Source organism: Xyrauchen texanus, chromosome 34 (assembly GCF_025860055.1).
Source record: "Xyrauchen texanus isolate HMW12.3.18 chromosome 34, RBS_HiC_50CHRs, whole genome shotgun sequence".
Lineage (NCBI taxonomy): Eukaryota > Metazoa > Chordata > Actinopteri > Cypriniformes > Catostomidae > Xyrauchen > Xyrauchen texanus.
Window position 1 is genome coordinate 8,351,123 of NC_068309.1, and position 13,023 is coordinate 8,364,145.

Sequence of the window (13,023 nt, forward strand, 5' to 3'; positions counted from 1 at the left end):
TTAATGTGATAAAATCTGTGTTCTGCATGATTTTAGTGTGATAAAATCACTTATAGGGTTTACCAGCCTTGCATCGTCATGGCAACAAAGTTGTAATATTGGATATATCATATAACTTTGCACAGATCTCCTCCACAGATGGTTCAAAATAAATATTTGTGATAATCATCATTATGCCACAAATGTTGTCGATTGAGGTTAACTTTTATTAAACCCAGAATATTTATTTCAAAATCTGTCACTTGGTAGAAGTTAGCCAAATTTGACAGATGCCAACATGGACTGAAGAAAAATAAGAAGATTTATTTATATAGTGCCTTTCCCAAGCTCACGGTCAGGGTACAAGGTCATGACATGCCTTCATCCTCTAAAAATCGAAACAAATTTACACAAGGTAAATCACAACCCAGACTACATTAAATACGGGTTCACTTGCAGCAAGGATAAACATAGCTTGTGCCTACCACAATGTGTTTAGTGCTTTTAATCATCGGCTGCCGAGTGTTTAATTTTGCACGATAAACAATTTTGGAACTGTGTTGAGTCGCCACCTGTTGCCTAATGTAAAATTAGGGTGCTGCATTAACACCAGTAGAGAGCCAACATAAATAGGCTACAATGCAGCAAAACATGTTAATTTGCAATAATTGTGAGCAAATGTAAGTCATGCATATTCTTTCTGAAAGAAGCAACTTCAGATGTGCAATGAAGGAATATGCACAGCTTATTCTAAGAGAGTAGCTAGACTTCTATAGTGTCTCAAGTGTCATTGTGTGGTGAAAAAGCAATTTCAGAGTGAAAAAAGCAGCACTGCCACGTTGTAATAAGCAGTGTTTGTGTGCATGTGTGCGTGTGTGTGTGCGTGCATGCGTGTGCTCTGATCAATTCCAAATGTGCTGCTTGAGCATTTTGTTTAACTATCATTATCTGCTTAGCAAGTGCAGGGCTGTGGAGTGGCGAGACATTATATACCTTACAATATATAAGGTCTAGGCAAGTAAATATTTTGGCAAAATTAGTAGGCCATCTGAGCTTCCATGCACTCTTTGTATACATCATGTTTTGACACTGAAAAGTCAAAAAGTTGCCCAATTTATCTGTCTTAAACCTACTGTACATGGAATGCTTGGATGACTAGCAACATTAGCCAATATATGCAGTACACAACCCAAGCACACATCAAGGCTCGATGCACTGTACACACCAAATATAATTTCAATGTACATAACAATCAAAAGCATCAACACAAGCTATTATAATTCAAGTAATTAGGACATTAACTGAATAATAATGTGCTAGCATAATGAGGTGAATAAAAATCGAATGTCTCCGTTCTTCAAACTGTGCTCATTTGCCTTGTGCATAATTTCCTTTTGTATAGTTTAGGTTATGTATCAGAGCTCCTGACAAGACCCCAGACAAAAAGTGGCTTATTGACATGTAAATTATTATGTTAAACAATTGATGAGGCTAAGAGGCTAACAAGCTAATTGCAGGGGGAAAAGATGGGTATCAAGTGTATGTGTGTGTGTGAATCAGCGTGTGGGCGGATGAGTGGTCTTCTGATGACGGAGACGGACGTGTCCTCTTGCAAAGTCCCTCTGTCTGGCATGAAGCAGTTTATTGATGAGGTTTATGAATTATGCACTGTGCTGTCTGCTGAATAGAAATGCATTATTAATGCTCATTTGAATCATATCCCCACGTTTTATTCTAGTTAAATAAGCAAAGATATTGAGGAATAAATGTTGAATGTATAAATACGTAAGAAAATAACCCTGCTGAAGAAATTAAGAAATACATAAACAAGCCTAAAGTGGTTTGCTGATCTGAGTTGGCATCAGAGCTGGTTTTAAAACAAGCTTTGTGTTTTGTGTTTACGAGGACATTTTTTAGGTTACAAGCTGGTAAATACAAGGGTATTATGCTATAAATGTGGTTTTTGAGGACATTTCTAGTGTCCCCATAATTTAGGTTTAGGAGTAGGGTTAGCATAAAAATGATGTCTATGGAGAGTCCTCATAAGGATAGCCACACCAACAAAAAAGAAAAGAAGAAGGTTAGACAAAGGACTGCATTTGGCCAGGACATGATAACTTCCAACCGTATACATTTACAATAGTTCTTGCATAGTAAATATACATACAGGAAATTCAATTTTGGTATTTGTTGTTAGACTATAATAACCAAACCGCAGATTACATAAATTTATCTATTTCTATACAACTAACTATGACAACAATAGAAACCTAAAATATAATTATAATCTATACCTACAACTGGGATAAGTTTAATAAAAATAATTCCCTTCATCCCCTAAAAGATTGGTACATAGTAAGAATGTTCAACATTTTCACCATCATTTTATAGTTTGTGTTATTATAGTAAAACCCTGAGAAAAGTATTTTATGTGGTAATGGGATTAAAAATAACATTGCATAAAGAGTGACTTTCATCATTAATCATAATTCATCATAATTGTTTTCTTCCTGGCTTTTTTTCGATGTTCCTTTCCCCAAATGTAATATTTGTAATCCATCTCGGACGTCCAAGATTACCACTTGCATCCTACAAAACACTTCCAGATAATTGTAAAACGTACAGTAAAACCAGTAAAAATCTGAAAGCTTACAATTTTGTTTTTCACTCATTTTCATCTGCAGTTTTGGTTGCACAATACATTGCATCTGTGAGTTTATTCAACTTGGACTCTTGTAGCCTTTATGTCTGGGCTGCCCCTTCACCGTAAGGTAAGACTGCTCATTTTTTTAACACTTTTTAAAGTAACAAACCAAGTAATCGTCCGATTATTCGGTTAACTGCTTACTTTATTTTCATACATTTGGCTCCTATATGTTTACATTTTGGATCCAATGCTTCGTAGTCATTTGTTTAGCCTGGAGACCTGCTACTATCTCACCAGAATGTTTTTTCTTTTCTTTTTTCTTTTTTGCTAATGGCTAAAAGCTGTCTATTATTCACTGTTCCCTGCAGAAACTGCAGCATGACTGAAAGTTGTTCTCTAAAATTAACATGCAGATCAGGTATTTCACCATGGCTGGGTGCTTCAGACTTCAGCCAATGACTCACACACACTTTATTAATCACTCTTGATCAATCTCAGAGAATGACTAACCTTTTTAAGTCATCCATTTAAAGAAAGTAAAAATTGCTGTTTTGTCTGACGGCTAATCGGATGGTTTACCTACAGTAATGATCATTTTGGCAGACACTTCTGAAGTCATTGTCTTTCACTGCAGTGAACAGAAAAGTTCTTGTCTATACATCTTCCAAAATTATTCACACACAATAAAGAACAACTTTAAAAGTTTAGCATTCTGCTCCGGTCTGGTATCTTGTGAAAGCTTTGATGTTTATGAAGATGCTTGGTTAGCATTCCCTAGCACAGAAATGAATAAAGCGTCACTTGTAGTTTTCTGTAACAGATATCTCAATCAGATATAATGGATTACTTGAGAGTTTACATCACTGCCTGCTATATTAACTCTTGCAACAACAAGAATGTAACGCATTGCGATTGTGGTCTGACATACAGTGTATCAATAAACAATGCCACCATATCAAGCTTTCGTATCTAGAAGTGCTTGCTTTCACGCATTTGAATAGACTAGGTGTCAAGCTAAATATCAGTAGCATACTATAAGCAAGTGTGTGAATGCAGACCCGAGTGATTGGCCAATGCATTACAATTGCGTGTGTTCTGGCATTACTGTGGAAGTGACAAAATTCAGTACTCAAGGGGATTGAAAATTTCATGACATAAAACCTGGATCTGATATATATGTTATATACAGTATGAGTATATGTTGCTATAATACTTTAATTTATATTGCTGATTAAGTAAGTTGGAGCAATTCAGTGCAGAATTACCAAACGAATAGTTTGAACCAAGTAAAAATGTAAAGGAGTCCTTTAAAATGACTCTTAAACCTACTATTTTCAGAGCTCATTCAGTACCTGTTAGCTCATTGTAGCATCTGGTCACTCTTAGCACTCTTTGCTTGCTTACTAAGTTTACTCTACACATGGGAATGTGACAGAGCTGTGCACTCAGAGCAGACCTTCCATGATCGACATGGCTTTGTTTGGCCCTTTTACTGCCGAGAATGGGAGAATTTGTATCCCACAAATTCTCCAACTCTTGAGTAGTTCAACAGCAAAGAAAGATTTTTAGGTATCATAGAAACGCTCCCAACACGACAGCTGCTCCAAACAGTAGGCCGCAAATTTACAGTGATTAGCAGGGACAACAGAAGATGAGACCAGAAGTCATTAATTTTCAATCATATTTGACAATTTTAGGCAACCAAAGAGACAAAACTCATTGGCGATATGAAAAAGTTTAAATGTGTTCCCATTTATGCAAATGCAGCAACGTAATGAGGCGATTCTCAAACAAACAGCAATGTTTTGATAGAGCCACAGTTTTTACATTTTCATCCTACAAATGTCGTAGGGGATGGTCACAATGAACACGTTTTTGCGTTAATCTATACTGTTTTTAAACTATTTAAGCATGCACTAGATGGACGTCTTTGACCATTGCTTTATCAGCACCTCATTTGTCAGTTTGCTGAAGGTTTACCACTACCGGTAAAGAGCTGCAAACTTCTGGCAAATATTTGCGGCAAATTGCAAGCTCATTTGCATGTGAAAATAATGAGAGGGACATTTATGGCAAGTACCAAGCCAATAGGTGCATCCCAGTGTGGAAAATGGACACTTCTTTGACTCAACAGCCACGGCTTGCCATATGTAACAGAGAGGGTGTTACCTGGCCTCTATGCTGGCCTGACAAAACAATTGTAATTAATGGTGGATGTGGCAACTAGTGAAACTTCTGTGAAGACGGCACCAAACAAATGTGAGTTGACTGTTTTATCATCACCCCATGCTCTATAAATATGTTCATTATTTGAGACATAAGTTGAACTGAGTTTGGCTAAAGTGCTGAAGCTAGCAACAACACCACATGCATTTGAAACGTCACTTCCAGCATCTAAAAAACAGCGCAGTAAAAAGTGCTACACTTGAAAACTCATACACTAGATGGCTGAGTGCGTATGGTGTAAGAGTGCAGTGCATAGTGTGTCATTTGGAAAATGGCTATTACCATAGCATATTAGCATCATCAGATGTTATGTAAAATATGTAAATATAGTTCTAATTAATATAAAGCTATTGCAATAAAATTTAGACTAATATAGAGTTAGTCGAGTCAAATCAAAGCTCATGTTAATAAGCATTAAATGAGCATTTAAAAATAATGCTTATCTGGTGTATTCATTCGCTTAAAACCACAAAGAGGAGGGAACTCTGTGTGGTCATGAATTCTTTATATTTTCCCCTGTTCTTTGTTTATATATGTGTGTGTGTTTGTTCTAAAAGAGGCACGTTGGAGGCTTAACTCCAGCCATCTGTCTGCCTGTCTGTCTGTCTGTCTGTGTTTCAGTCTGGCAGCTGTTGGTCTCTTCTATCTGCGCCTCTTGACAGCTAATGCTGTCTGCTATTGCTGAGGACCACACTCAGCCCAATTGACCATGAAACATGCTCTGGTACCACAACAGAGTGCACCAGGACTATTGATGTGAAAAGACATACAGAAAGATATTATAAAGGGATGAAGGGACAAAGTAGAAGACAGCATTATGTATTCAGCCATGTTATGACCTTATGTGTCAGATTATGTAACAAGATTTTAGCACAGAAAAGAAATGGCAAGAAAAAAACATGGTGTTCTGACTTCAAGAACACTTTCAAGAAGAATAACCCCAAAATCCTAAAGGAAAGCTTATGAAATGGCTAGAACTAATCCTGAAGGGATCAAATAAGAATCAAATAAGGTTCTTGGGAATGTGGAAAAAGTCATTGGAAATGGGAATTTTAGTTTATCCATTAGAAACTTATTTGATCCTCCTTTGATTCCAAATTATTATAGATACTCCATTAGCATTCCTTATCAAAGAGTTTTTAAGAAGGAAAACATAATTATTTAATATGAGCCAACATTATGATGTCATAAGGGTGAAACATTTCCAATGACATCAAAAAGCATATTACAGAAGAGAACAGAAATAGAAATAGTTGCATTTCTCATTTCTTCGCTTGCATCTACAGTTATTTTGAGAAACGTACATTTTTTAGATGCCGTTTTTAAGGCTAGATGTGGCAGGTTTACTTATTAATTTAAAGGGATAGTTCAAGCAAAATTATAATTCTGCAAACATTTACTCACCCTCATGTTGTTTTGTTGTATTTTTAGTTTAAGTTGAATCTTGAGGATTCTTTGTGTGATTGTACATGTACATCTGTACAAAAAAAGACATGATGCAGGGATATGATTTTCTGACTCATTTGGGGAAGTGGTAAGTTCGCAGGCGTTGGCCTCGGAGGCATCTCGCTGGTTGTTAAAAAAAATTAAGGAAACAGATTTGATAAAAATAGAAAATATGGAAGCAAAATGTGGATTAATTTGAATGGTGATGATGCTATCACGGTCTTTATTTTGATTGGCTTAATATGTACATATCATCAGTGCTGATTGTCTGAATGTCCAACCACAGTTCAATGGATAGGAAGTCTTCTGCAGTACCACTTTTTACCTAGTCTTTTCAATTTGGGAGTTTTTTCTAAGTTCCAAGACCTCCATTGCCTTCACAACTAGGTGAGAACTTTTTGCCAAGGCTATAGGACTTTGCAGACCAAGACACATCAGAATTCAGTAGGGTTCTTACAGGCTTTTAAGATAAAGCTTGGGCTTATTTTGACATAGTCAAAAACAAAAAGTCTCATCTTATTGTGCTAAAGCAGGTAGATCATTTTAGGTGTTAGCAGTCAGCCATAAGCGAGTTCCACTCAGTGCCCGCTGATTAACAGACCCATGTATCTGCCTCTTCGAGACAGAGCCAGAAAAGCCCGGAACACAAACACAATCACAGCTTTGGGTCATCGAGGGTTTGATGGGGAAAATGAGGTGATCAGTCCTCTAAATAACCACAGTGATGTCTCTTTCTCTCTCTTTCTAATCAATTTATCTCTAGATGAATACATCTCAAAAATATCCCTACCCCTCTTTCTGTGTCAGATAATGTTCTTCCATCAAAGTTAAAGCACTCCTTTAGAGAGTAGAGTGAATAGAGCTGTGCAAATATGTGTATGTTTTGTGTCTTTAACTTGTTGAAATAAGGTTTGGAGATTTAAATACGGTTTGGACTTGAATCCAGGGCATGGCTTTATATAGGAAAGAAAAAATTCAAAGAAAATCTACACTTGTTTAAAAGATCATAGACAGCAATGGCGTTCATTAAACATGAGCAGAACAAATTTATTTGAATGCTAAGACTGGGTAGAAATGATGCATCACGGCCTTCATTTAAACAATCTTGATATAGATTCTTTAATACAAATATCGATCTTGTAATGTCTGTTAAATGTCTGTTATTAGCCACTGGCTGGTAAATGTTCAGATTTCATACACCAGTAAATGAATAGTATATTGGAAAATAAGTTCAGCATCCTTTTACAGCATGTTGAAAGTGAATGTTTGGTTTTTTCCGTGTAATGTGTGTCAAAAAGACAAGATCCATGCAATCCATTTGTCATTTATTAATGTCTTTTTTAATACCCTTTCTGTTCTTTTACAGTCAGTTGTTGATCAAAAACAACAAAATATAAACATTTAATTCTAATCACAAATGGCTTGGATGAGCATAGAAGCCATTCTTGTCATCTTTCATTATTATGTGCTCATTTACAGATGATTTATACAGAAATGCTGGTTTTCTTAAAAAGACAGCACCTATTTTTAGCACCTGCTCTACAAATCAATGTAAATACTTGTCCTGTAAATAGTAAATATTATGCATTTAACCATAAACATCTTACCAAATATAATTTATGCAATATGATATCACATGTATTGATGAAATACATAGATTTGTCCATTTTTAAAAGGCTAAAATGCACCAAAATTATGAAAACATACATGTATATATAATTTGTACAATTTATATTTTCGCAATGTACCTAGTAAAAAGGTCCCCTGTAAAATGAATAGCATTAGCTGGGAGAGAATTTATTTCAAATTTAAGCAAAATGGACATTATTATTGAAACTTACCCAAATGAATCAGAATCGGATCGAGAGCTTCAAATTAAATTCAATCGGGATAACTGAATCAATACCCAGCCCTAGTAAATGCCTTACATAAATTGTCCCATTGAATTGAATAGGACAATTTAAAGAGGAATAACTTTTACTAACGATTTACACACATTAAATTGTTACATTAAAGGTGCAAGAGTATAGTTCTATACTCTTTCTCAATGCCAACAATCGTCTAATTTCGTCTAAATGTATGCAAATGCACTTTTTCAACAGGATTCAACATTTCCCATTCTGTTTCTGAAATATCTCCTGAACTGTGTGTTCCCTACTGTTCCAGATCTCATCACCCCAGTGAGCTGACAGACTGTTGTTCATTCCCGTCTTTTCTTTTCATTGGTTTCTGTCTGAATTTCTATCTACCTCCCTCTTTGTCTCTCTGTCCCATACCACCTCTATTTGAACAAAACCAAAGAGATTGAATCATGCCTAAGTATTGTAAGTCACTATACTCATGAAATGGAGAATCACATTTTGCTTGATATTAAGACATATAAGAGGAAACTGTACTATTAAAAATATACTAAAAATTTCAGAACTCAAAACGTCCTCCCCAGTCTAAAAATAGCATTTATAGTTACCCCTGTCTTGTTTTGAAATCTGTCTGTTCGTGACATCATGAAACATTGTTCATTTCTATTTACACAATCCACAACAGCGTCATCGCACCTTAGGCCTCCCCCACTGGCACACAATTCAAGTCAAGACAGCGGGCCTTCCATGGCTAGCTAATCCTAACATAACACCTAAGGGGACTCATCTGGACTATTTTAGATTATTTTTGAATATATCCATGCACTAGACAGACAACTTTGACCGCTTGATACATATCATGCCACTTTTAAAAGACGTGGTGTCAAGTTACAATACTGAAAGGGAGAAGCAATTATCATTCGTTTAGCTGCTGCAAGTGTTACTTTGGGCACAAACACATCATGGACGCGTACTTTTGCCCATCTGTGCTATTTTAAATTGTTGGTGTATGTAAATATAGGATGTCTTTGACAATGGACATCTTTAACGGTGGACGTCTTTGACCCTTTCGGTGTGTTTCTGGCACCTCAGTGCACCTATAGTATGTATGAGCATAATTTCACTGGTTTTGAAAATTTTGAAAATGCAGTGTCCTGGCAGCATTTAATAACATAATGCACAATTGCTTTATTACAGCAAATACAACTCTCCCCGGAGCAAAGAGGTCATTCAGCTGCTCCATGACAAAAAAGTGGGCTCCCTCAAGATAATGCGCATTTAAAGTTCATGGAAACACGCAATGATTCGCATTTTCTTCAGTAACATTTTCAGAAATGCGCATTAAAAATGGAAACCCAGCTAGTGAAAGCAGCATCCTGCCCACAACAAGTGTTTCACACTATGTAAATTTTAAAGGAATAGTTCACTCGATAATGAAAATGATGTCAGAATTTACTCGCCTTTATGTTGTTTAAAGCGAATATGATTTTCTTTCTTCACTGGAACACAAAAGGTCAGTTTTGCTCTTTTCCACTCAATGAAAGTGGATGGTGACCAGCAGAGATTGTTACTCAAATCTAAGGGAGGAATTCACTAAGAATGAATTGCACCCTGGTTATGTGCCTGATACACTAAGGGAATAATGCAGAGCAGGCAATGGCACAGTTTGAAATTCTGTTTGTTGAATGGTTGTGATTTATGGGAATAAAAGTCGGTTTCATATGAGCCAAGTCGTACGATATCTAATGATTTTGCCATCTCATACAAATTATTATCTGTTGTCGTGAGACTATGTTGGACTTGACTTGGACTTAATGCAATACTTAAACTCGTCAGAGACTTCTGAAAATGTATGAACCAATGATTGTCAAGCTCGAACTAGGACAAAAAAAAGCACTATTATTTTACTTTATAGTTTTATATAGTTGAGGCTCAGGGTTACTGACCAGAAGGTCGGGGGTCCAAGCCCCAGCACCACCAAGATGCCACTGTTGGGCCCTTGAGCAAGGCCCTTGACCCTTATCTGCTCCAGGGGCGCCGTATCACGGCTGACCCTGCACTCTGACCCCAGCTTAGCTGGAATATGTGAAAACTAAGAAATTTCACTGTACATATGCAAAAATGGTGTGTATACTGTGTGACCAAAATAAAGGATTAAATTCTATATAGCTCTAGAAGACTTGGAATATAGTGCATGAGACAACTTTTAAGGTGCTTTTTGTGTTGTCCTTTTTAGTGCTTGACAGTCTTTGGACACTTTCCACTTTCATTGAATGGAAAAGAGCCAAAAATGTCCAGTGTTCCAAGAAACTGATGACAGAATTTATTTTTGGAATTTTCAACAAACATAGACTCTGCATTTGCATGGAAAAGGAAAATGCCTGTGCTATTTTAGCACTTCTCTAACAAAAACACTGAAACACTTCTGCAAATTCTCAAACTGGAACAGCTCTAGAAAATGTGAAACTGGCTTTGTCGAAAGCTGAGGACTGTGGCACTAAGGAAAGAGGTTTCTTCAAAGGTACAGCAGTAGAAAACAGACAATATCGTCCGTGATCTTTCAAGATTTAGGTTTATGTTATATATAAACCTGTGATGTTGAAATATAGTCTCTCTTCTATGTGATCATAAAACTGCATGAATAAATATTAAGTAGTTTTAGGAATATTTGTTGTTTAAAATAGTTTTAGGTGAAGTATGCAATGTCAGACTGCATGACACTGCTGTCACTGCTTGACATGTCATGCCATTCACCCAATTATGCAATATACATATGAGTAATGTTTATATTAGGTGACATACAGTAGACGGCTAGATGCGACAGTGATAAGTGTTTACAGCAGAAAGAGACAAATTACAGAGTAACTGATAAGGTAAAATAGATAACTGCATCACACACACTGATTATAGTTCATTATGTGTTTCTGTGTCTATGACACACACACACACACACATACACACAGATCTAAATCTGATGATGACTGTTTATTAAAAGAATCATGACCTCTACATAACAGCCTGACAAAACATATACATTACACACATATACTGTCATTCAATGCAAAAACAACCACATTCACAAAGCCAACTTAAAGTGATAGTTCACCCAAAATTGAAAATTCTGTCATAATTTACTCACCCTCATGTTGATCCGAACCTGTAGGACTTTCTATAAGATCTCAGTCACCATTCACTTTCATTGCATTGTTTTTGTATTTAATGCAAGTGAAAAGTGACTTAGTCCCTAACATTCTGCCAAACATCTCTTGAATGTTAGACATATGGGTTTGGAACAATATGAGTGTGAATTAATGATGAGAGAATTTTTTAATAAAAAGGGTTAACTATGCCTTTAACACAAACATAAATAGCATAGAAACTCTTACCCTTAAAAACTGCTATCCAGAGAACGTCCACACAAATGCTGTCCAAAACAATCCAGTATGTGACTCAGACCTCGAAGACAAACTGCCAGGCAAAAAATCTGTAGCCGTATCTTTAAAATCAAAGAGCTACATGGGGCAGCTGTGAATAGAAAACAGAGAGAGCGGATCGGAGGAGAGAGACAGAGCTGTCATAAACTTTTCTCCTGACTGCTCACACCATCTGCATTCAGGAGTCTCTGGGGTAACGCCAGCCTCCCTTAGCTCTCAGGACGACCACAGGGGGGCTCCGAGTTCAGCCCCTCGACATACACACAAAACATACACACACACTTATGAGAGAGTCCTCACACACACTACATGAACCTTGCAGATAAAGTGAAGTCCCTTTCTCTCTCCCACACACACACACACACACACACAACGGGAAAAGAGACCACAGGAGGACTGTGACCTCAGAGGGAGAGAGAGAGAGAGAGAGAGAGAGAGAGAGAGAGAGAGAGCTTGTTTGAGGAAGTGTGAGAGGAGGGGAGCTTTACACACCTCTTACACACTCCCTCTTCAGTGTCAGATTCCACACACACACACACACACACACACACACACACACACACACACACACACACGTTGTGTTTCCATGTTTTATGGGGACTTTCCATAGACATAATGGTTTTTATACTGTACAAACTTTATATTCTATCCCCTAAACCTAACCCTACCCCTAAACCTAACCCTCACAGAAAACATTCTGCATTTTTACATTTTCAAAAACATAATTTAGTATGATTTATAAGCTGTTTTCCTCATGGGGACCGACAAAATGTCCCCACAAGGTCAAAAATTTCGGGTTTTACTATCCTTATGGGGACATTTGGTCCCCACAAAGTGATAAATACACGCTCACACACACACACACACACACACACACACTCTCCCTTAATTTACACATACAATACAGTTCTCAGTTATGTTTCGTTTAACTATGAACTATGTCTCGTGTTACTCCTAATTTTAGGAAGAATAAAGAAAATTCAATTAAATTATCGTAGAAAGCATTACTCAGAACATTTGGTCTTTGCAGAATCTGACGAGAAATGTTGATATTCAAATCTGGATATTCATTGCAGACATTTGTATCTTGGCAAATCAGAGAGAACATTTTTAGACATAATTTAAAATATTTTTTTAAACTCAACGTAGTCTCAAAGAATGTTACTACACCTACATTTATGAAAATAATTTTTACGTGGCTCGTTGTATGTATTGCCACACTTTCCAAATGACATAAACTCTAGTGGCGCTACAACAGTAACTTTTATTCCCTTTAACACAAATCACTAATAAAACAGCAGATTATCAGTATATAAATATTAACTTTTCGCCCTGTTCCTCACACAAGGCTATCTTATGCCATTTAAACATATTTTAACATTTGTATTACATAACTAACTACATTTACAAGTTTGTTTGAGCATGATGTAAT

General features: G+C 36.6%; 1 protein-coding gene across 1 annotated transcript in view; it reads right to left on the minus strand.

Annotated features, from left to right (window-relative positions):
• The window catches only part of arhgap24 (Rho GTPase activating protein 24), a 129,569-nt gene extending 117,583 nt beyond the window's left edge, over nt 1-11,986 (minus strand). Inside the window, exon 1 of the mRNA XM_052104157.1 lies at nt 11,544-11,986. The gene's annotated coding sequence lies outside the window, so the exon portion shown is untranslated. The remainder of the gene's footprint in view (nt 1-11,543) is intronic.
• Nucleotides 11,987-13,023: the final 1,037 nt, after the last annotated feature.